At 46.5% G+C, this 20724-nt stretch overlaps 1 protein-coding gene across 8 annotated transcripts in view; it reads left to right on the forward strand.

Annotated features, from left to right (window-relative positions):
- VTI1A (vesicle transport through interaction with t-SNAREs 1A) overlaps window positions 1–20724 on the forward strand; it is a 419756-nt gene that overhangs the window by 349765 nt on the left and 49267 nt on the right. The gene's annotated exons all lie outside the window — the stretch shown is intronic.

Genomic DNA, 20724 nt, shown 5'->3' on the forward strand with positions numbered 1-20724 from the left:
AGACAGCGTTAGGAGGTAACCAGAGGAAGATTAGCTCGACATGAGGCAGATATCATAAGCAAATTAGAAAACCTCCCCAATTAGTACAAGAAACCCAGATTTGTGCTGTTTGTGATCTTCTGCTGAAAGGCAAAGTGTCGGTGTTACGGGCTCTAGCCTTGATTCAAGTTGAAATGTTGGCATTTCCTATCAGTGCACGTTAGCATCTGAGGCTGTGTACTGGCCTAATAAATGAAGTAAATTCCCGTTCTCCTGCACGGCTAAGTATTCCCCACTCCAAGGTTCTATACGTAGGGTAATGTTTTACTTGGCCCTGGAATGATCGCTAGGGCATGTTAGTGTTTCTATACTGGGAATATTCAATATGACTCCAGTGTACCACACTTAATCTCTCTTTTGTTTGTCTTGCGGAACATGTATCATGTTGAAGTCATAAAACTGAAGTGTGCAAAATGCCAGATGCTACAAATGCAATTAGATACTTAAAAATAGCTTCCTTGGTGGCACTGCTTGAACTCTGAACTGGGCCTTGTTTTTACAAACAGGGTAGCACTTTTCTGCTGTGTTCCTGATTGTGTGCTCCTACAGGAGGCAAGGCTCTGCTTCTAAGGCCACCATGCAAGCCATCAGACTGTTCTAGAATCAGACTAGATGCTGATGTTATATGACATCATTGTGGTTGCAGGCATGAGGCTTTTCTCTCCAGGTGCACTGTGTACCCTCCTGCTTCTTGATCTCTGATGGTGCACAGTCAAGCTGTGTTGGCAAAAGCCCTCAACCGACTGAGTCTGACTTGGTATCAAGAAGGTGGAGTGCCCACGCCCCTCACTTTTTAATGTCTATAAGGTATTCCACAGAAACTTATTTCCCCAGAACTCAAAAACCACAAAGCTCAGAATTTATTTTGTAATTTTGTCCAAGGAAAAAGGTGATGCCTTTGTATTGTGGGGAAGAGGGGGCTGAATCGTATTTTCTGATTATAAAAATAATACATGTTTATTACATTAAAATTTGCAAAATTCAATTCATAATGTAAAATGCAAAAATTCTGAGATGTGTTAAAAATCATGATCCTGGCCAGCCACAGTGTCTCGCACCTGTAATCCCAGCATTTAGGAAGGCCAAGGTGGGAGGATCTCTTGAGGTCAGGAATTCAAGACCAGCCTCAGCAACATAGTGAGACCCCCACCTTTACAAAAATAAAAAAATTTAGGCCAGGCACAGTGGCCCATGCCTGTAATTCCAGAACTTTGGGAGGCTAAGGTGTGAATATCACTTGAGGAGTTCAAGACCAGCCTGGGCAGTATAGTGAGACCCCATCTCTACAAAAAAATAAATTAGCCAAGTGTGGTGATGCATGACAGTGGTCCCAGCTACTCAGGAGGCTGAGGTGGGAGGACTGCTTGAGCCCAGAAGTTGAGGTTGCAATGAGCTATATTCATGCCACTGCACTCCAGCCTGGGCAACAAAGTGAGACTCTGCCTCTAAAAAATAATAATAAAATAAAATAATAAATAAAAAATAGGATCCCAATGCCTAGATACAATCATTATTTACATTTCAGTATATATCTTTCTAATTTCTGTTTTATATTTGTATATGTACTTTTTGCAAAACGGAGATCATACTGTATATACTACTTGCAACCCTTGCTTTTTACCTAAAATATTATGAGCAAGAAAATTAGTGGTTCTAATGATGACTAGGATAGGGTCAGATTCTGTTAAACTTTCTGAATCATCGAGAACAAATGTGTTCAATATAGTCTTAGTAGTAATCCTACTTTTGTATAAGTTTTTCTTTGAAAATGATCAGTACCCAAATAGCATTTGTGACAACTCTCAACTCACTGTTATTATATGAAATATTATCATATTACCATATTCCTTTGAGTAGAACATTGCATTTTCTGTTTTTACATGTGTGATCTAACTTGAGCATCGAAAGAACCCACAAAGTAGGAAAAAGAACAGATGTTGTTGTCCCTGACTTTAATCATAAATGCAAAGTGACTCACCTGGCATCACAGCCGTTTAGAGATAGAGCTAGAAAGCAAGACATTCAGTGACTTGTTATTTTTCTCACTATTGTCCTGCACATGGTCCTTGATATTAGATCTGATTTTAAATACCAGCTTTTCCACCAACTAGCCATGTGATCTTGGCTAACTTAATTCTCTCAGCCTCAGTTTCCTCCTCTGGAAAATGGGAACATTGACACCTTTGCCATAAATTTGTTATGAGGATTAAATAAAAGAAGTTGAGTGAAGGACTTAGGATAGTAAAAGATACTAAAAAAAATTAAAAATAATTTTTACCCTTGTACTTTGTTCTCCCCACACATTCCCTATTATTATTATTTTTTTTTTTCTAGGAGACAATGTCTTGCTCTGTTACCCAGGCTGGAGTGCATAGGTGTGATCTTGGCTCCCTGCAACCTCTACCTCCCTGGTTTAAGCAATTCTCCTACCTCAGCTTCCCAAGTAGCTGGGACTATAGGCATGGGCCACCATGCCCAGCTATTTTTTATGTTTTTAGTAGAGACAGGGTTTCACTATATGTTGGCCAGACTGCTCTCAAACTTCTGACCTCAGGTGATCTGCCCACCTTGGCCTCCCAGAGTGCTGGATTACAGGCGTGAGCCACTGCTCCCAGCCCCCTCTTACTTTCTTATAACATTGTGAATAAATTAATCTATTATGTTTCATTTTTTCAATGTACTGAATTCTTAGTTTAGCATGATTTTAAATAATCATTATTATATATGTAATAATATGTAATAATATACAGTAATTCAAGAAAGTGTAGAAATACATAAAGATAGAAAACAATTACCTACCACCCAAATATAAACACTGTTAACACTTGGCTGCATTTCCTTCCAGTTCTTTTTCTTTCTGTGCAAAGACTTGCCATTAGTTCAACTGGTGTTGTGAACTAATGAAAGGCAGACAGTAGTTAAGCCTGTATTTTGATTATAAAAGAGGTGCCCCCTTGAAATCCCACTTGGATTGCCAAGAAGCCAATATGAGGGGTCAGAAAGCTGTCATGGGGCCAGGCACAGTGGCTCCCCAGTGTAATCCCAGCACTTTGAGAGGCAGAAATGGGCGGATCACTTGAGGTCAGGAGTTTGAGACCAGCCTGGCCAACAGAATGAAACCCTGTCTCTACTAAAAAATATTCTTTAAAAGATTAGCCAGGCATGGTGGCGGACACCTGTAATCCCAGCTACTCAGGAGGCTGAGGCAGGAGAATCACTTGAACTCCGGAGGCCAAGGTTGCAATGAGCCAAGATTTCACCACTACACTCCAGCTGGGTAACAAAGCAAGACTCTATTAAAAAAAAAAAAGAAAGCTGACATGGGTCTGCAGGTGTGTGAGGGAAGTTCTCAAGAACCTAAGGCATCTAAATAAACTAATGAATTCCCAGCCCACTGATCTCATGGTCTAGGAACAATTTAAGTAAAATGCAGCCCACCTCTTCATAAAACTGGCTCCTCTGATATAAAAGAGGCTCTAGACAAGCAGAGGCCACCATCTGTCAGGCCCCAGGTTGGCCCTGTCACACAGGCATGGGCAAGTCCGTGGAAGAATCAGTATACTGGAGCATCTTCAGCCCCTGGGAGGGAAAAGTTCTTCCTGGGCCTGTAAAATGCCTTCTGTTTAGGCTGAAAGGAAAATTCCTCCAGCCAAGAATCTCCTGTCAGCTAATTTGATAGTTCTCTATCAAGTAAACCATTAGTGAATACATTGATCCTTTTTCCCCGCTTTCTGCAGTTCTGCCTTGCCTATTCGCAAGATTTCTCTGAACCAGTTGGGCAAAATTGATTTTTATTAGTTCCACTGGCCTTGTGGAAAATTATCTCATGAACTGGTTTTTGTAGGAAGACTCAAAGCATAGCACAGGGTAAAAAATAAGCCTATAGCAGTCAAAACTATTGTCTGAAATGTCTTCAGACTGGAAGGCTGAATTTATTGCACAAAACAAGTACTAGCAAGGCGGAGGTGTGCAGTCCTGCTCATTATCACTGGAAAGGGGAACCAAAAAGCAGAGTAAAAAATTAAATTTTAATAATGCCAGTGATATTTTCTAAATCTTTCCTGACAGAAAGATTCTCATTATTTTTATCTGTCTCCGAGTAGGTTCTTTTAGTGCCATCTCAGAAATGGCCTCAGCTATGATTGTTTTCCAGGCTTTAAAGCATCTGAAAAACCAAATATATACAGAGAGAAATATGCTTTAGATTGTTCGAGGAAGGGCCGTGACTGTGGTAACATTTCGGCTAGTGCATTTGCAGCCGACACTTGCTGGGAACGCCTTCAGCTCTCACAAAAGAGGTCCGTGTTGTTAAGACAATCTCTGTAAATCCCCAAACAAAGGGGCCCCACCATCCTCTGCAGTTGGCTACAAGAGGAGCCAGGGGTCCCGAGTCCAAATTTTGGGTTTATTCTAGAAATCTCTCTCTGTTGGCCATAAAAGGAGATTAAAAAAAAAAAAACAATTAAGATTGTTTTGATAAGTGTGAAAACGCACATTCCAAGTATCATGTGATACAGAAGTGTTGGGGATCGGAGGGAAACTAAAGGCAGAATCGTTAAAGTAGCCAATCTGTGATGATGTGATGATGTTTCGTTTGTTCGTTCTCTCAGCTCTGTAGTGCCTGTGTACGAGCCTGCCTTGGTCCCAAAAGATTTAGAACATTTACCTAAATATATGCAACACAATAAGGTTGAATATTTATAAAATGAAGTAACGGGGAGGCTAGTACATAAACTGTGGAATCTCCTCTACATTTGTAAGGTGGCCCACTGATTTCTGTCTGGGCGTTGCGGCAGCCGACTTGGAGAAGGCGATGGTTTCAGCTGCGTGAGTCAGTATCTGTGAGATAGAAACTCAGCTTTTTCCCCTACTATGATGAGAGAGAACACTTTTTCACGGGACCTATTCACAGGGACACACACTGTGCAGGTTAATAAACACCAGGCTCCAAAGCATCCTTCCAGGGAGCACAGCAAGCCCTGCAGGGTGCTCTGCCCGTCCTCAGCCTGGCGGTGGTAGGTCAGTGCGGGTGTGAACCAAAGCAACGCTGTGCAGGTGGGACCTCGGGGCTCCGCTGCTCCAGGGTCGACCTCACAGCCTCGAGCAGGAGAGGTGGACCGCAGTTCACGAGGCTTCTCGGCCAACACTGTCTCTCAGCTGGGCTTTTGACATGTCTTCCACAGGAGAGAGTTTGAGGTTGTTCCCTTTCTTGAGGACCTGGAATGGAACCACCTTATTATTGGTACTTAGGGGCCATCGTGTTGTCTAGTAGCCAGTTAGGGGGTTGGATATCACTGTCCACCTGTGAAAATTAAGGCCAGAGAGCTTGAAGGCAGGGCCCCAAAAGAGTGACAGAGTGAAAAGTCGCCCTTTCTTTGCAAGATGCAAGCTGCCTTTTGATGTAGTCCCTGTAGAGATCCCTCCTAAATCATGGGTGCTTCTCCTACTCATTGCTGCCAAATACAGGAACTGAGAGAGTGGTCAAAGGCCACACTACTCCTCGGCAACTTGTTTTCGTTATCAAGTACCTGCATGGTTCTCGGTGCCCATCCTCTAGGGTGCTTGGCTCTCATATGTTTACTACCATTTTGAAGATGGATAAACTGAGGCACTATTTGTTCTCCCGAAGATCACACAGCAAATTGTAGATAGAAGCTACCCACAAGGCTGCCTTTGCTCCCCACCCTCTGAGAGAGACCTCTGGCTTTCCCATTCCAGGTCTCCTGGCCTCTAACCTGCTGCATAGAAAAGGCACACCGTCCTCCCTGAGAGTCACCAGCTGGGCTTTTTCAGCCGCATGCTGCAGACCCTGCCAAGGTCGGGGGGCTGCAGATGTGCGGTCCAGGCCTGATCTCTGCTTATGCTTCTCATGGGAGTCCATGAGGCTCACACAAGCTGGTTTGTGGCTCCTGTTGACCCCTCCCTGGCCTTTGACTCCGCGGTTAGGAATCGGTTATGGGCTAAGTTGGATGATCTCAGTGTAGACCATGGTCGCTGATGCTCCCGCAGAGGCTGAACTTCAGACTTCTGAGAGCCGCGGGGTCAGGAGGGCTGGGCTTCTTTTGCCTCCAAGGGAATCTCCAGGAGGGCGAGGCAGGGATGCGCTCACCACCACCCGCTCTTCGTTTTAATTTCTTCCTTAATAACTAGTCAAAGGTCACAGACTGAAGGCCCACAGGGTGAGTCTACCCCACAGATATGCTTTCTTTGGCCATCCAGTGTTTTGGAAAACTTTGACTTAGTTGCCAATATCTAAAACTTTGGAGATTTCACAAGGAGACCATCATTTTTGGCTGATCATGGCAAATCAGAAGGTCTTGGGCTCTGAGCCTGCTCAGCCCCAACAGCAGTCAGCAGCAGCCCCTTGCTTTAGAAAAAGGGCAGGTGCCCAGTTCTCCCAACCCCTGTCCCTGATGCCTACAGCCTGCAGACTGGCTCTCCCCACCCTCTCACGACTTTCTTCCTTGGTTAGAGAGAAGGATCCGCCTTCATAGGCTGGCAGGTGATGTGGTTTCACCTGCACAAACCTGGGGACCCTGTTATCTGATCACTACCCCACCCCACCCTCCTCCCAGCCTAAGAACTATGAGTCAGCCATCCTGCTTATCGTTAATGAGCCTTCGGAGGAGGCGTTCTTAACCCGGAGTTCACCTGCTCAGATCTGATTAATGCTGCTTTGGGGTATGTGAAGTCAGTTTAAGATTATGAAGGAGATATCACAAGTTTGCACAGACAGCACACACTCTGCAGGGGTCTCATTCAGTGTCCAACTAAGAAAATAGAGCAGCCCAGGGCTTAGCCACAGCAGGACACCCCTCCACCTGGGCTGGGGGCACTCAGCAAGAAGCAGTGGCCCTGGAGCCCGGAGAGACAGAGAGAGAGTTCTGATGTTAGGATCTAGAAAACATAACCACATCCCTCAAGAGCTGACAGAGATGCAGGTGGCTGATAAGCCTCTGCCAAAATGTTTTTCCTTCCTGACATCAGGAAAGAAAAAGGTGTTAAATAAATGACTATTAGGCAGTAAGTATTGAATGTCAGATCTTACAGGAAAATAGTGTTAAAGCCCATCACAAAAGCCAAGGCAGCCAAGTCTTCACCAATATGTTCCAGGAGAGGCATCAAGGGATATCCCCAGGGAAGCTCCCAGGGCTGCAGAGGAGCTAAAGGCAGGGATTCCAGGTGACTAGCTCAGCCTGGACCAGACAATCCAAGCTAATCAGGACCAAGGCCAGATGTGCCCTGTTGAGCCCTGGGCATCTGCAGGAATCTGAGGAGGAATTTGTAGGCTTTCAGAGCAAGGCACCTGAAGCAGGAGGCTGCCTGCATGATGGAGCGCAGCCAGACAAGGAGGAGTTGTTTCAAGAACTACTGTGGGGAGCTGGGTGAGTATGATAGTAGTGGAGTAATAATAGTTCCTACAGTTATTTATTGAGCAATTACCATTGGCCAGGCACTGATCTAAGCACATCACATTGAATTAAGCCATTTATTTATTAATGTAATTCACTACCAGAATGCTGCTATTATTAGCCCCGGTTTGTTTGTACGTTTGTTTTTGAGATGGAGTTGTGCTCTGTTGCCCAGGCTGGAGTGCAGTGGCATGATCTCAGCTCACTGCAACCTCCGCCTCCCGGGTTCCAGCGATTCTCCTGCCTCAGCTTCCCGAGGAGCTGGGACTACAGGCACACGCCACCATGCCTGGCTAATTTTTGTATTTTTTAGTAGAGACAGGGTTTTACCATGTTGGCTAAGCTGGTCTTGAACTCCTGACCTCATGATCCCCCCGCCATGGCCTCCCAAAGTGCTGGGATTATAGGCTGAGATTATAGGTATGAGCCACTGTGCCCAGCCTAGCCACATTTTACCAACAGGGAAAGCAGAGCGTTGCTCTTTGGAGCATGCCAGTTCCTTATATTGGTGCTGTTTTCTTTCATAAAGAACTGATGGTGGATTGTTCACTCTTTATTTTGCCAAGTAAGAAAGAGTAATTTCCAACGAGAGATTACATTTCCAGTGTCCACGGAAAGACACTGGGATATCTTCTAAAGACGTCACTGTATAAATAAGGAACATTTTCATTCTCACACTGAAACAGTCAAGAGGATGTAATCTCAGAGAAGGAATGCAGTAATTTGACCGACGTTGCACAACTGGTGTGTGGTAGATCCTAGATTCGAATCCAAGCAGTTTGGCTCCAAAAATGAGGCTGGTTGCTCAACCTCCACCCAAATGTAGTCTGTGGCTTCTCTGGAGGCTAAAAAGGATGAGGGGCCATCATCCAGGAAAGAATTTGGGGGTTACTAGTTCAGGAGAGCAGTAAGTTTGCTTCTCAGTAAAGGGTCAGGACCCAGTGGCAGTGGAAAACTTTCTTGAGCAGATCTTCCCAGGATGCCCAGCAGGAGGTGGGAGGGTGAGGAGTACCTAAAGCTGGAGGTTGGGGAGGGGTCATCCTGGCCCAGACACCTATGACATCTGCCCTGGGCTGAGACCTTTCAGGACCACCTCTGGAGTGGGCCTGGTCTTTTCCCTGGATAGGCCTGAGCCATCAGATCTAGGTTCTAATACATAAGGATTGTCACGAAGATTCAGTGACATTGTGTATGCAATAAACCAGAAAAAGACACTTTCTTTTTAAGACTCTCTGGAAGTGGTATTGCCCTTCACAACCCTTGTGGAAAATACTTAGGAGAGCTTCCTTCATTACCATTTCACAGTTGGGTAAACTCAATGACCTGCAGTCCCTTCCCAGAATCACATAGTGAGTCTAGCTAGTTCTTCCATCTCACTTTCTTTTCTGTCTAGAACTCTCTTCCAACAAATCCACTACATTCAATCTTCAGCAGACCTGAATCTTTCTGTAGTGTATCCCCTCACCTATATGTTAGGTAAAAATGAAAAGCTATGTGATACAAGGTCACTGGCAGCTCCTAGAGAAGCTTTGCCATTCTCTCTGCCTCAGACTCTTTGGTGAGGGATCAGGCAATCACCCAATTACCTACAAGAGATAAATTAAGCCCCTTAAATGGTGAAAGGACCCAGCCAATGTGCCAGTGATTAAAGAAAGCTGATGAAATATGTCACAGAATAAAAACGAATATTACCTTAGTAATGTACTCTGTATTTACATTAGGTACTAAGTGAAGAATTGGTTGACTTTGGTTAATCAATGCCCTGTACCACCAACAAAAATAAACTTGCAGCATGGTGTGGTGGCTCACACCTATAATCCCACCACTTTGGAGGCTGAGGCAGGAGGATCTCTGGAGCTCAGGAATTTGAGACCAGCCTGGGTAACATACGGAGACCTGTCTCTATTTAAAAAAAAATATTAAAAAAAAAAAACAAAACGGAATTTCGCTCTTTGTTCCTCAGGCTCCAGTGCAGTGGGGTGATCTCAGGTCACTACAACCTCTGCCTCCCAGTTTCAAGTGATTCTCCTGTCTCATCCTCCTGAGTAGCTGGTATTACAGGCGTCTGCCACTACTCCCAGCTGATGTTTCTGTTTTTAGTAGAGACTGGGTTTCACCATGTCGGCCAGGCTGGTCTCGAACTCCTGACCTCAGGTGATCCGTTCGACTCGGCCTCCCAAAGTGCTGGGATTACAGGTGTGAGCCACCTCACCCAGCCTCTATTTAAAAATTTTTTTTAATTAGCCAGGCATTGTGGTGTGCATCTGTGGTCCCAGCTGTTCGGGAGGCAGAGGCAGATCACTTGAGTCTGGGAGGTTGAGGCTGTGGTGAGCTGTGCCATGCACTGCAGCCTGGGTGACAGGGGGACACCTCGTCTCAAAAGCTAAACAGAAAAAAAATAACATTGTGTACTCAATGACTGTGTGTCCATAGAAAAGAATATAAAGACAGCAAAGAGTCTTCCATCAAAGAGGATCTAGTAGAGATTCTAAGACACATGGTTGTAGAAGTAATAATGTAGGTGCCAAGCGGTGGTGGAAGATGGGGCTGGAGAAGTGGGTTGAGGCTTCGGTAACCTCCTCTGTAAAACTGGGGATGACGATAGGCCCCAGATCACAGGACTGTTGCGAGGGTTCAGGTGAAGTGTATAAGATGCCAGAACAGCACCTGGCCTGGAGCAAAGCCCAGCCTCCTGAGCTGCTCCTGCAAGCATCCCTGCTGCCGTGGCTGCAGCTGTCACTGCAGCGGATGTGGTTGCAGCCGCATTCTCTAGGAGAATCACCAGAGAGTACTGCTGGGTGGGATGTTCCAGCCCCAGGCCTTACAGACGTTCAGATTTCTTGGATTGGACCTTTTCGGTTTTTTAAATAGAGGCCTATTCGAAGTTTGTCCACTATTTATTTTGCCAAGTAAGAGAGAGTAATTTCCAAGGGGTAAGTACATTTCCAGTGTTCAAAGGAAGACATTGGGGAAAAACCCTGCCATCTACTCTCATTATCACTCCATAAAACAAGGGACATTTTAACACTAAAACAGTAGAAAGGACATTCTCAGACAAAAGGGCAGCCTCGAGATTGAGTAATCTTGCTTTTAAGAAAAAAGCCACCTTCTAATGTTACTCTTCTTTTCCCACTTCAGCCTTGGCCTGGAGTTTGGGGACCACTTTTCCTAGTCATCCCATGCCCCCTATTCATTTTATTTATTTATTTACTTACTTACTTAACTTTTTGAGATGAAGTTTCACTCTTTTTGCCCAGGCCAGAGTGCAATGGTTCAATCTCAGCTCACTGCAACCTCTGCCTTCTGGGTTCAAGAGATTCTCCTGCCTCAGCCTCCCAAGTAGCTAGGATTACAGGCATGCACTGCCATGCCCAGCTAATTTTTGTATTTTTAGTAGAGATGGGGTTTCACCGTGTTGATCAGACTGGTTTCAAACTCCTGATCTCAAGTTGGCCTTGGCCTCCCAAAGTGCTGGGATTACAGGCGTGAGCCAGTGTACCCGGCCCTGCTCTTCATTTTAGAGAGAAGTGGGTTTGGGTTGGGCTCATGAAGAGGTGGGGCCACTGATGGGTTTTGAGTTGCCATCATGTGCAGACACCGTGAGTGGCAGTGGCCGCTTGAAGGAGAAAGAGTGTGATAGTGAAACAAGGCTGGGCATGGGGCCAGAAGACCTGGCTGTGCCCGAGAGAGTTGACCCTGGGCACGTCCCTTCCCCTCTCAGAGCCTCAGTGTCCTCAACTCGAAAATGAAGAATCTCAGCCGGGTGTGGTGACGCATGCCTGTAATCCCAGCTACTCAGGAGGCTGAGGTGGGAGGATCACTGGAGTCCAGGAGGTCAAGGCTGCCGTGAGCCATGATCGTGCCACTGCACACCAGCCTGGACAACAGAGTGAGACCCTGTCTCTAAAAAAATAAAATAAAGTGAAGAATTTAGACTAGGGCATGAAGACCTTTTCCAGCTCTAGCAATCTACAGACCTGTGAGGAATTCGGTATACCTTGCATTTCTAGAACATTCATATTTAATTCTCTTCAAGTTCTTTCCAAGCCCTTTGATTGAAGCGAGCTGCCTTGATCCTGTCTGAAAGTCCGCAGCCAGCAAAGCCGCTCTGCAGGCCCCCTGCCATTGTTGAGTCCATATTTAAGAATGGCAGTGGCCATGGTGCCCAGGCTGAAATCTGATGTACACGTTTGGCAACGGAGAATGCAATGTAGCTACACATTACTGATCAAAACCCATCGGACTTATCAGTGGGCTCTGACAGGTACTTGTTGGCTGCCTTCCCAGGATGGGAAGGTATCCCCGAGCCAGCCGATGGGATGCCCTCCCCTCCCTTTTGATGTTTATGGGAGAGAAGGCTCGGTGGTGCTCCGGAGGCTGTCAGCATGAGGCCCAGATGGATACCAGCCTATGGGAACCAGAAGCCTGGCAGGCCTGGGAAGCAGCAGCTTCCTGGATTCCTGCCTCCACCTTCCCATCCAGCCAGTTGAAGTTTCCTAGGCAGCTCCTCCAGCCTCTGACAACCAGTGCCTCTCACCTTTCCTGAAATACCATCTCCTTTTACTGAGTGATGTGCCAACTGCACACATGTAAAGAGCTTTTCAGAGTGCTTTAAAATCTTTAATGAGCTAATCCTCTCCTCCCTGGGGTGGTTGGTGAGTTGGCTGATTTTGTTTGGGAAGAAACTGAAACCCAAATGTCGTGGAGTGACTTGCTCTAGGTCACCCCAGGTAAATACCGGATTATGGGCACACAACAAATTGTCCCAGCCCTGGCATTACTCTAATTGCGGCCTTTGTTGTGAGGCTTCTGTCAGTCATTGATTGATCATTGTGACACCGTAAGTTCCCATAGGGCAGGGACTCTGTGTTTCATTTGTTCTTTGGAGGGACTTGGCCAGACCGGCCAGACCTGTCTGTACAGCTCGTGCCTTGTCCAAGACCACCGCATTCTTCAGCTAAGGAGGGTGCCCTGGGTAGATTTTAGCTTTCTTTTTTTTTTTTTTTTTTCTTTTTTCCTTTTGAGACAGCGTCCTGCTCTGTCTCCCAGGCTGGAGTGCAGTCGTATGATCATGGGTTACTGCAGCCTTGAACTCCTGGGCTTCAGCCATCCTCCCACCTCAGCCTCCAGAGTAGCTGGTTCCAAAGGCATGTACCAGCAAGCCCAGCTATTTTGTGTTTTGTGTTTTTTAATTTTGTAGAGACTTGGATCTCACCATGTTGCCCAGGCTGGTCTCAAATTCCTGCCCTCAAGCGATCCTCCCACCATAGCCTCCCCAAAGTGTGGAGATTACAGTCGCAAACCACTGTGCCTGGCCAGTAGCTTTTAGCTTTTAATCACCAGTGGGCAAATCACAGACAATGGGCCATATCCAGCCTGCCTCCTGTTCTAGCTGTCGTTTAATAATAGTTTTACATTTTTACATGGTTGCAAAAAACTCAGAAGAATAATTTTTGACATGTGAAAATTATACAGATTCAAAATTATACAACTCAGATTCCAGTGTCTGTAAATAAAGATTGAGTTGGAACACAGCCATGCTTATTCACTGACATATGGCAGTGGCTGCTTTGGCACTACGGGAACAAAGTTGAGTAGTTGTAGTTGCGACAGACTGTATAGTCCTCAAAGCCTAAAATGTTTAGTTATGGGTTAAATTGCAGCCCCTCACCTTCATTTATATGTGGAAGTACTAACCTCTAGTACCTCAGAATATGACTTTTTTTTGGAAATAAGGTCGTTGCAAATGTAATTAGTTAAGACGAGGCACAGGAATAGGGTGGGCTTCTAAGCCAATATAACTGGTATCCTTATTAAAAGGAGAAACTGGCCGGCCGTGGTGGCTCACACCTGTAATCCCAGCAGTTTGGGAGACCAAAACGGGCAGATCACCTGAGGTTAGGAGTTTGAGACCAGCCTGACCAACATGGAGAAACCCCATCTCTACTAAAAATACAGAATTAGCTGGGCATGGTGGCACATGCCTGTAATCTCAGCTACTTGGGAGGTTGAGAGGCAGGAGAATTGCTTGAACCCAGGAGGCAAAGGTTGCAGTGAGCCAAGATCGTGCCTTTGCACTCCCGCCTCGGCAACAAAAGCGAAACTCCATCTCAAAAAAATAAATAAAAGGAGAAATTTGAACATAGGCACTGACACAGAGATACCACCTTGTGAGAATGAAGACAGAGATAAGGGAATGCATCTACAAGCTAAGGGACCCCAAAGATAGCTGACCACCCACCAGAAGCTGGGTGAGAGGCGTGGAACAGACTGCCTCACTGCTGTCTCAGGAAACCAACCCTGCCGACACCTTGACCTTGGACTTCCAGCCTCCAGAACTGGGAGACAATAACTTTCTGTTGTTGAAGCCACCCAGTCTGTGGTACTTTGTGATGCCAGCCCTAGCACACGACCGTATTGACTATCTGGCCCTCTACAGAGTCTGCTGATTCCTGTTAAGCTAAGTATTAAGAAAAACTTAGAAACAGGGCAAAGCAACTCTAGTCTTCACTCAGGACCTAATCTAGATATGCCAGGGCTCAGGGACTGGCTCTGGCTCCTCGGTTCCTTGCTGGACAAAGTGCTCATCTCTCTGCTCATCAAAACTCATCCCTCCTGTCTCCCAGTCCCTCAGGTCTTTCGGGTGACTGACTACACCTAAATTGATATTAGCAAATGGGGGCTCCTAATGGCTGATGATGGCTTGGTAGATTGGCCCAGAGATAGCATCTAGTTTTTCTCCTGTTTTTTTTTTTGTTTTTTTTTTTTTTAACTTTTTTTTGAGATAGGGTCTCTCTTTGTCACCCAGGCTACAGTGCAGTGGTGTGATCTTGGTTCACTACAACTTCCACTTCCCTGGTTCAAGCAATTCTCCTGCCTCAGTTTCCCAGAGGAGCTGGGATTGCAGGCACCTGCCACTACGTCTGGCTAATTTTTGTATTTTTAGTAGAGATGGGGTTTCACTGTGTTAGCCAGGCTGCTGTCAAACTACTGACCTCAAGTGATCCACCCACCTCAACCTCCCAAAGTGCTGGGATTACAGGAGTGAGCCATCATGCCCAACCTTTTTTTTTTTTTTTTTTTTTTTTTTTTGAGATAAGGTCTCGTTCTGTCGCCCAGGATGGAATGCAGCAATGCAATCATGGCTTATTGCAGTTTCAGCCTCGGGCTTATGTGATTCTCCTGCCTCAGCCTCCTGAGTATCTGGGACCACAAGCGCATGTCAGCATACCTGCCTAATGTTTTATTTTTCATCGAGATGAGGGTCTCTCTATGTTGCCCAGGCTGGTCTCAAACTCCTGAGCTCAAGTGATCCTCCTCCCTCAGCTTCCCAAAGTGCTGGGATTATAGGCGTGAGCCACTGCACCTGGCCTTCTTCCTGTTTTCAGTTGCCTATCCCACAGGCAGGAGTTTTGTGAAATGACTGTTGTGGCACATTCCCCCTCAGTCCCCTTATCTCACATGGCTTCAGGAAACTGCCAGCTCTACTCGTGAATGGAAATTCTTATTTTGAGATGAAAAAATCAACAGCTCCTGGAGACTGTGAGTCCCACAGCTGCATGCAAAGCTTCCATGAACTTGGCTGAGACTGAGCGGTCCTTTGGAGAAGGAGTTGGTGTAGATCCACAGTCAATATGCAATGCAGCCATAAGGAAGAAGTTGGAGACATGAAAAACCGTCATCATGAAACCCAAGATAAGATCACCAGCTCCATATGCTGGTCTGGATCCGTGCACTCAGTATATTTGTTTTCTAGGGCTACCATAACAAAGTGGCTTGAATGCAGTTATTCTCTCATTGTTCTGAAGACTAGAAGTCTGCAGTCAAGGAGTTGATAGGTCCATGCCCTCTCCAAAGGTGTAAGGGAAGAGTTCTTCTTTGCCTCGGTGGCCCCAGACATTCCTTAACATGTGACAGCATCATTCCAGTCTCTGCCTCCATCTTCACATGTCCCTCTTTGTCCTCGCTTCTTTTAAGGACATCAGTCATTGGATTTAGGACCACCCAAAATCTGGAATAATTTCCTCTCAAGATCCTTAATAAATCACATCCATAAAGACCTTATTTCCAGGCTGGGCATGGTGGCTCATGACTGTAATTCCAGCACTTTAGGAGGCTGAGACAGGAGGATCTCTATAGGCCAAGAGATCAAGACCAGCCTGGGCAACATAGTGAGACTCTGTCTCTACAAAATATATAAAGCTTAGCCAGGTGCAGTGGTGCATGCCCATAGTCCCAGCTACTCGGGAGGCTGAGGCAAGAGGATCACTTGAGCCCAAGAGTTCATGGCTGCAATGAGCTATGATTGTACCACTGCCCTCCAGCCTGGGCAACAGGTCAAGATTCTGTCTCTTAAAAATAAAAAATACGAAGGACCCCATTTCCAAATAAGATCAAATTCTGAGGTTCCAGGTGGACATGAATTTGCAGGCACACTGTTCAATCCAATACAATCAGCATGATTTAAAGTGAGAGGCCGGGCGCCGTGGCTCATGCCTGTAATCCCAGCACTTTGGGAGACAGAGGTGGGCAGGTCACCTGAGGTCAGGAGTTTGAGACCAGCCTGGCCAACATGATAAAACCTCATCTCTACGAAAAATACAAAAATTAGCTGGGTGTGGTGGCAGCACCTATAATCCCAGCTGCTCAGGAGGCTGAGGCAAGAGAATCACTTGGACCCGGGAGGCGGAGGTTGCGGGGAGCTGAGATTGCGCCACTGCACTCCAGCCTGGGTGACAAAGCAAGACTGCGTCTCAAAAAATAAAGAGAGAAAGAAAGTGATAGAATCCCCAACCGTACTTGCTCTAGTCAATTGGGAATTGTTTGGCTCCTGTAACTGGGAAGCTAAAGGCACCCAGCAGGAAACAGGGGTTCAAATATGTCTTCAGGAATCCAGCTCTTTTTCTTCGCATTCCTCTGGTGTTGGCTTCCTTCAGGCAGTCTCGTCCAGTTCAGTAGTAAGAATGGCCCCAGCAGCTCTAGGTTCTCACTGTCCTGACAGTCAGTCTCAGTACAGAGAGTATCTTTTTCTTGTCTACGGCCATACCACCCTGAACGCACCCAATCTCATCTGATCTCGAGAGTGTCTTTGTCTTGATTTTCCAGGAAGACTCCCCAGAGGAAGTCCATCTGGCTTGCGTGGCAGACCAGTCCTTGAGCAAATAGTAGTGCAAGAGCTAGACAGCTGTCATTGGCTGGGCCTACCTGGGTCATATGCCCACCTGTGGAATCAGAGTAAGGTCAGTCCCCCTGAATTCTCAGGATGGGGCTGAGGATTCCTCCTAGACCACTGGGACATGGAAGACCTGAGATGGGCATAATCAGGCCACATGATAACCACACTGCTCTAGCTCAGAGGCAAACATGTTCCCATCTCTGGAAACAACCCTTCCAGTTAAAGCGAGTGTTTGAGGCAGATGATGATGAACTGTTTCTCCTGCTCTTGTTTTCATTTCCTTCTGGTGAATTGGTTATAGAATTGAAAGAGCTTTCCCTTGGCCCATGTTTTGGGAAGTGCCTAGAGAGAAGCAGATCCAGGCTCCTTTGCTCAGAATTTATCCCTTGCTCTCACGGTTGCTAATTGTTACTGTTCTGTCAGACCCCAGAGGTAGGACATCGTTATTCAGGGCCCATCAGCCAGGCAGGAAGGCAGGTACAGGATGCTGCTGTGAACCTGTAGTGTCTGCCACTCTTCAGCGCAGGCTTGTGAAAGAGTTGGGACTCTGCTAGCATCCTTAATGGGACAGTGGCTGCCAGCTAAGTCCTAAAGCTCTGCTTGTCTACAAGCAGCCCTTAGAAATCAGGAGAGCAGTAACTGTGTGACCCTGAGCACGTGTAGGTAGAGTCTCTCATTTCTTCACTCAGCAAGCATTTTTTGAGAACATTTATGCCAAGCTCTGTGTTAGGCATCAGGGATACAAAAGACAAGGGAAATTCGGACTGTGGAAGGTCCACTTTTGACTGCGGACTGTAGTCAGTGTAGTGGAAAGAGATATGCATAGCGAGATAGGAGAATACAGTGGGGCATGTACAGGCAGGAAATGCCTCTTGGAAGACGAGGGAAGAATGCACATATGCCGTAGATCAAGGACTTGGTTTCAGAATCAGGCTGATTCCACCTAAAAATGCTTTTTGGTCATAAATAACAGAAGACCCAACTAAGTTAACAGAAAAATTAAAACGTGGTTTGATTAAAAAAAAAAAAAAGGAAAAGAAAAAGTTCACTGTCGGCCGGGCGCAGTGGCTCACACCTGTAATCCCAGCACTTTGGGAGGCTGAGGTGGGCAGAACACCTGAGGTCAGAAGTTCAGAACCAGCCTGGCCAACATGGCAAAACCCCATCTCTACTAAAAATAGAAAAACTAGCCGGACATGGTGGCGCATGCCTGTAATCTCAGCTACTCAAGAGGCTGAGGCACAAGAATCAATTGAACCCGGGAGACGGAAGTTACAGTGAGCTGAAATCATACCACTGCACTCCAGCCTTAGCAACAGAGCATGACTTCATCTCAAAAAAAATTTTTTTTAATTAAAAATTAAAGTTCCCTGTCTTCAGGACTGGGGTTCTATTTCTCTGCCTGCCGCGGGTCAGCTTCCTTCTTAGGTTGGCTTCCCTCAGTGAAACAAAAGGGCTGCAGTGGATCCAGCCTGACGTCCACACACCAAACCGTCCCGCTGACCCGGCATTTCAAGCAAAGTTGCTGAGGTCCTCTCTGCTGGATGGGCTTGTGCCACAGGCCTGCTTGCTCCTGGTCCAGTTACCATGGCCAGGGACATCACAGAATGTACTGACCATCTCAGCCTCAGTCACAGCTCTACCCCCGGAGCTGCAGTAGCATCAGCTGTTTAGAACAGGGAAATGAATGCAACCACCATACATCTGCCTCACACAGGAAGCAGCCTCCTGGCTAGGCTTGGTGAGGCCTCATGCGGGATCTCATCACTCACCAACACACAGTAGCATTGGCTTCAGCTGGAAGAAGCTCCTGATTCCTCAGTGAAAAGTGTCGCGATCAAGAGGTCAGAAAAGGTTCTCAGCTTTTGAAATCCAAGAGGCAAAAACCTGTTCTTCAAGGAAAAAAGAAATCTTATGAGTCCTCATTATACTTTGGCCACTGAAATATATTAAATCAGAGCCTCTCTTGGCTTGGCCAGATACCTCCTGTTGTGTGAAGAGGCGGGTAGTAGCGTATCACTCAGGGTAGCTTATGGTACGCGGCAGTAACAAACAACCCCCAGACCTCACTGGCTTAACGCAAGTCCACCGGCAGTACAGGTGCGTCTCCAGGACAGTGGTCCTTTACATGATGACAACGGGATCCGGGCAGAAGATGTTACCACCATCCTATCACTTGCACTCTCTGGAACACTACAGCGCCCCCCCCCAATCAAAACAGCAGGAAGAGCCAGCTAGAGAGACAAACGGACATTAGATGCCTCCACCTGGCAGTGACACCCAGAAGTTTTGCTATGACATCTTTAGCCAAAGCTAGTTCCATGATCACGCTTAACATCCAGGTGAGTGCCATCCGTGCCTTGAAGTAGAGGAGAACTGGATCTTGGAGAACACTTGTAATGCCACCCCAGTGGAATTCCTGGGCTCCTCCTGCAAGAGCTGAGCACTGTGCCAGGTGCCACGCCTGCCCCCTGCACTGGAACCAGTCTTCTGTGATTCCGGCTGCCACACACAGGAGCTCATTTCCAGGCAGGGAGGAGACTGGCAATGGAAAGATTAACCGCTCCCTGGGTTCCACGTGGGGATCAGTACTTTCAATAGTACTTTGTGAGTTCAGCCTCAAAGTAAATGGTTAATTCATCTTGTATCAACAGCACTGTGATTCATAATGTAAACTTGGAGAATCCTTGATGTTTCGGGCCCACATTCCTTTTATTTTGGCTCTGCATTCTTTTAAAGCCACAGTGTGCTCACTTAATAGAATGCAGCATGCAAATGCACAAGTTTTTGCCTGGAGGCAGTTTAGCCTGGCTGTTTCAATGGATGTCTTCTTTCAAGTGTATATTCTTTCTTAAATTATTTACTGGGTAAACACACTTTGCATTTTCAAAAGGGAGATTAAGATGGCTTGCTGCAGACCTAGTTCAACATTAAGCTCCCCCCCTCTTTGCCCAGAGTTAAGAGGAAGTTACTTTGGGCTTCTCCCCAAGTTCCTTCACGGCAATCTCACTAGCTGGGAACCCCTTGGCCTGGCTGGTTTTTCAGATTCTGTCCGAACTCTGCATTCTTTCTGCTTTGCCTACAGCAATACAGGCCAGCAGCTCCTGGCTGCGGCTGCATCTAGGCTTCCTCACAGATGGGGCCCACCAATGCCAGCCTGTATTTCCCCCTTCCAAACTGGCTCAGTCCTATCCACCCAGATGCCCTGAGAGTTCACTTTTCTGGTCCCGACAGGAACTGCATTTGCACAACTCCTTTGAGGTCCAAAGCTGGGTGGATGGCCCAGCCAGTCAAGCTTACTTACAGCTCTCTCTGTTTCCAACTCTTTCCCTGCCCCCTCTACTCTTCCTCCCGAATGCCTGCCAGCACTTGGTCTGAAAGCAAATGCCCTTTCCTGCTGACACCCCACCCCCACCCAGTACACAGGAGTTCCTTCCAGCTTCCGGGACAGGACCCGGTGGTGCTCTGAGAAGGCGTGATGGCAGGAAGTTTCATCTTTGGCGGGGCTTGCTTCAGCTTTGAACTTGAGCCTCTTCATTGCAGACTCCCCAAGATTTTCCTGCAAATTAATTGCACAGCCTTCTCCATTCTCCTTTGAATGGCATGATTACAGTTACCAGAGACTGCGTTCTTTCATGATCACTCTTCGGACAGTTCTCTTTGGAGGACTTGTGTGCCAGCGACTGTGCCACATGCTGGGGCAGTAGACATGAATTCCACATGGTCCCAGTCCACAAAGGTGGGCCCTCCGAAGCAACAGAGCAGGCGGTAGAGGGGAAGCCACCAGGCCCTGTGGGTGCACCAAGGAGGGAGTCAAGCACAATTAGGAAGGCTGGGGAAGAGCTAAGGATTTAGGGATTCCATGTATTCATTTTTCTTACTGTGCCTCAGATTGAACAAGTAACACCCACAGTTAATCCTTTCTAAATTAGCATCATGGATGCCTTGGGACCCTCAACCCACAAATAAAATGGTTGTCAACCAAGCTGTACAAGAGACACACTACCGTAGATTACTTAAGGCAGAATTTTAAAGAGTTTTCATGCTTTTAATCTGTTTCACTGCTGAGTTTCAATTTTGCTGATTTTCTTTGCAAGT

The sequence above is a fragment of the Callithrix jacchus genome, chromosome 12, assembly GCF_049354715.1.
Source record: "Callithrix jacchus isolate 240 chromosome 12, calJac240_pri, whole genome shotgun sequence".
In the NCBI taxonomy this organism is placed as follows: domain Eukaryota; kingdom Metazoa; phylum Chordata; class Mammalia; order Primates; family Cebidae; genus Callithrix; species Callithrix jacchus.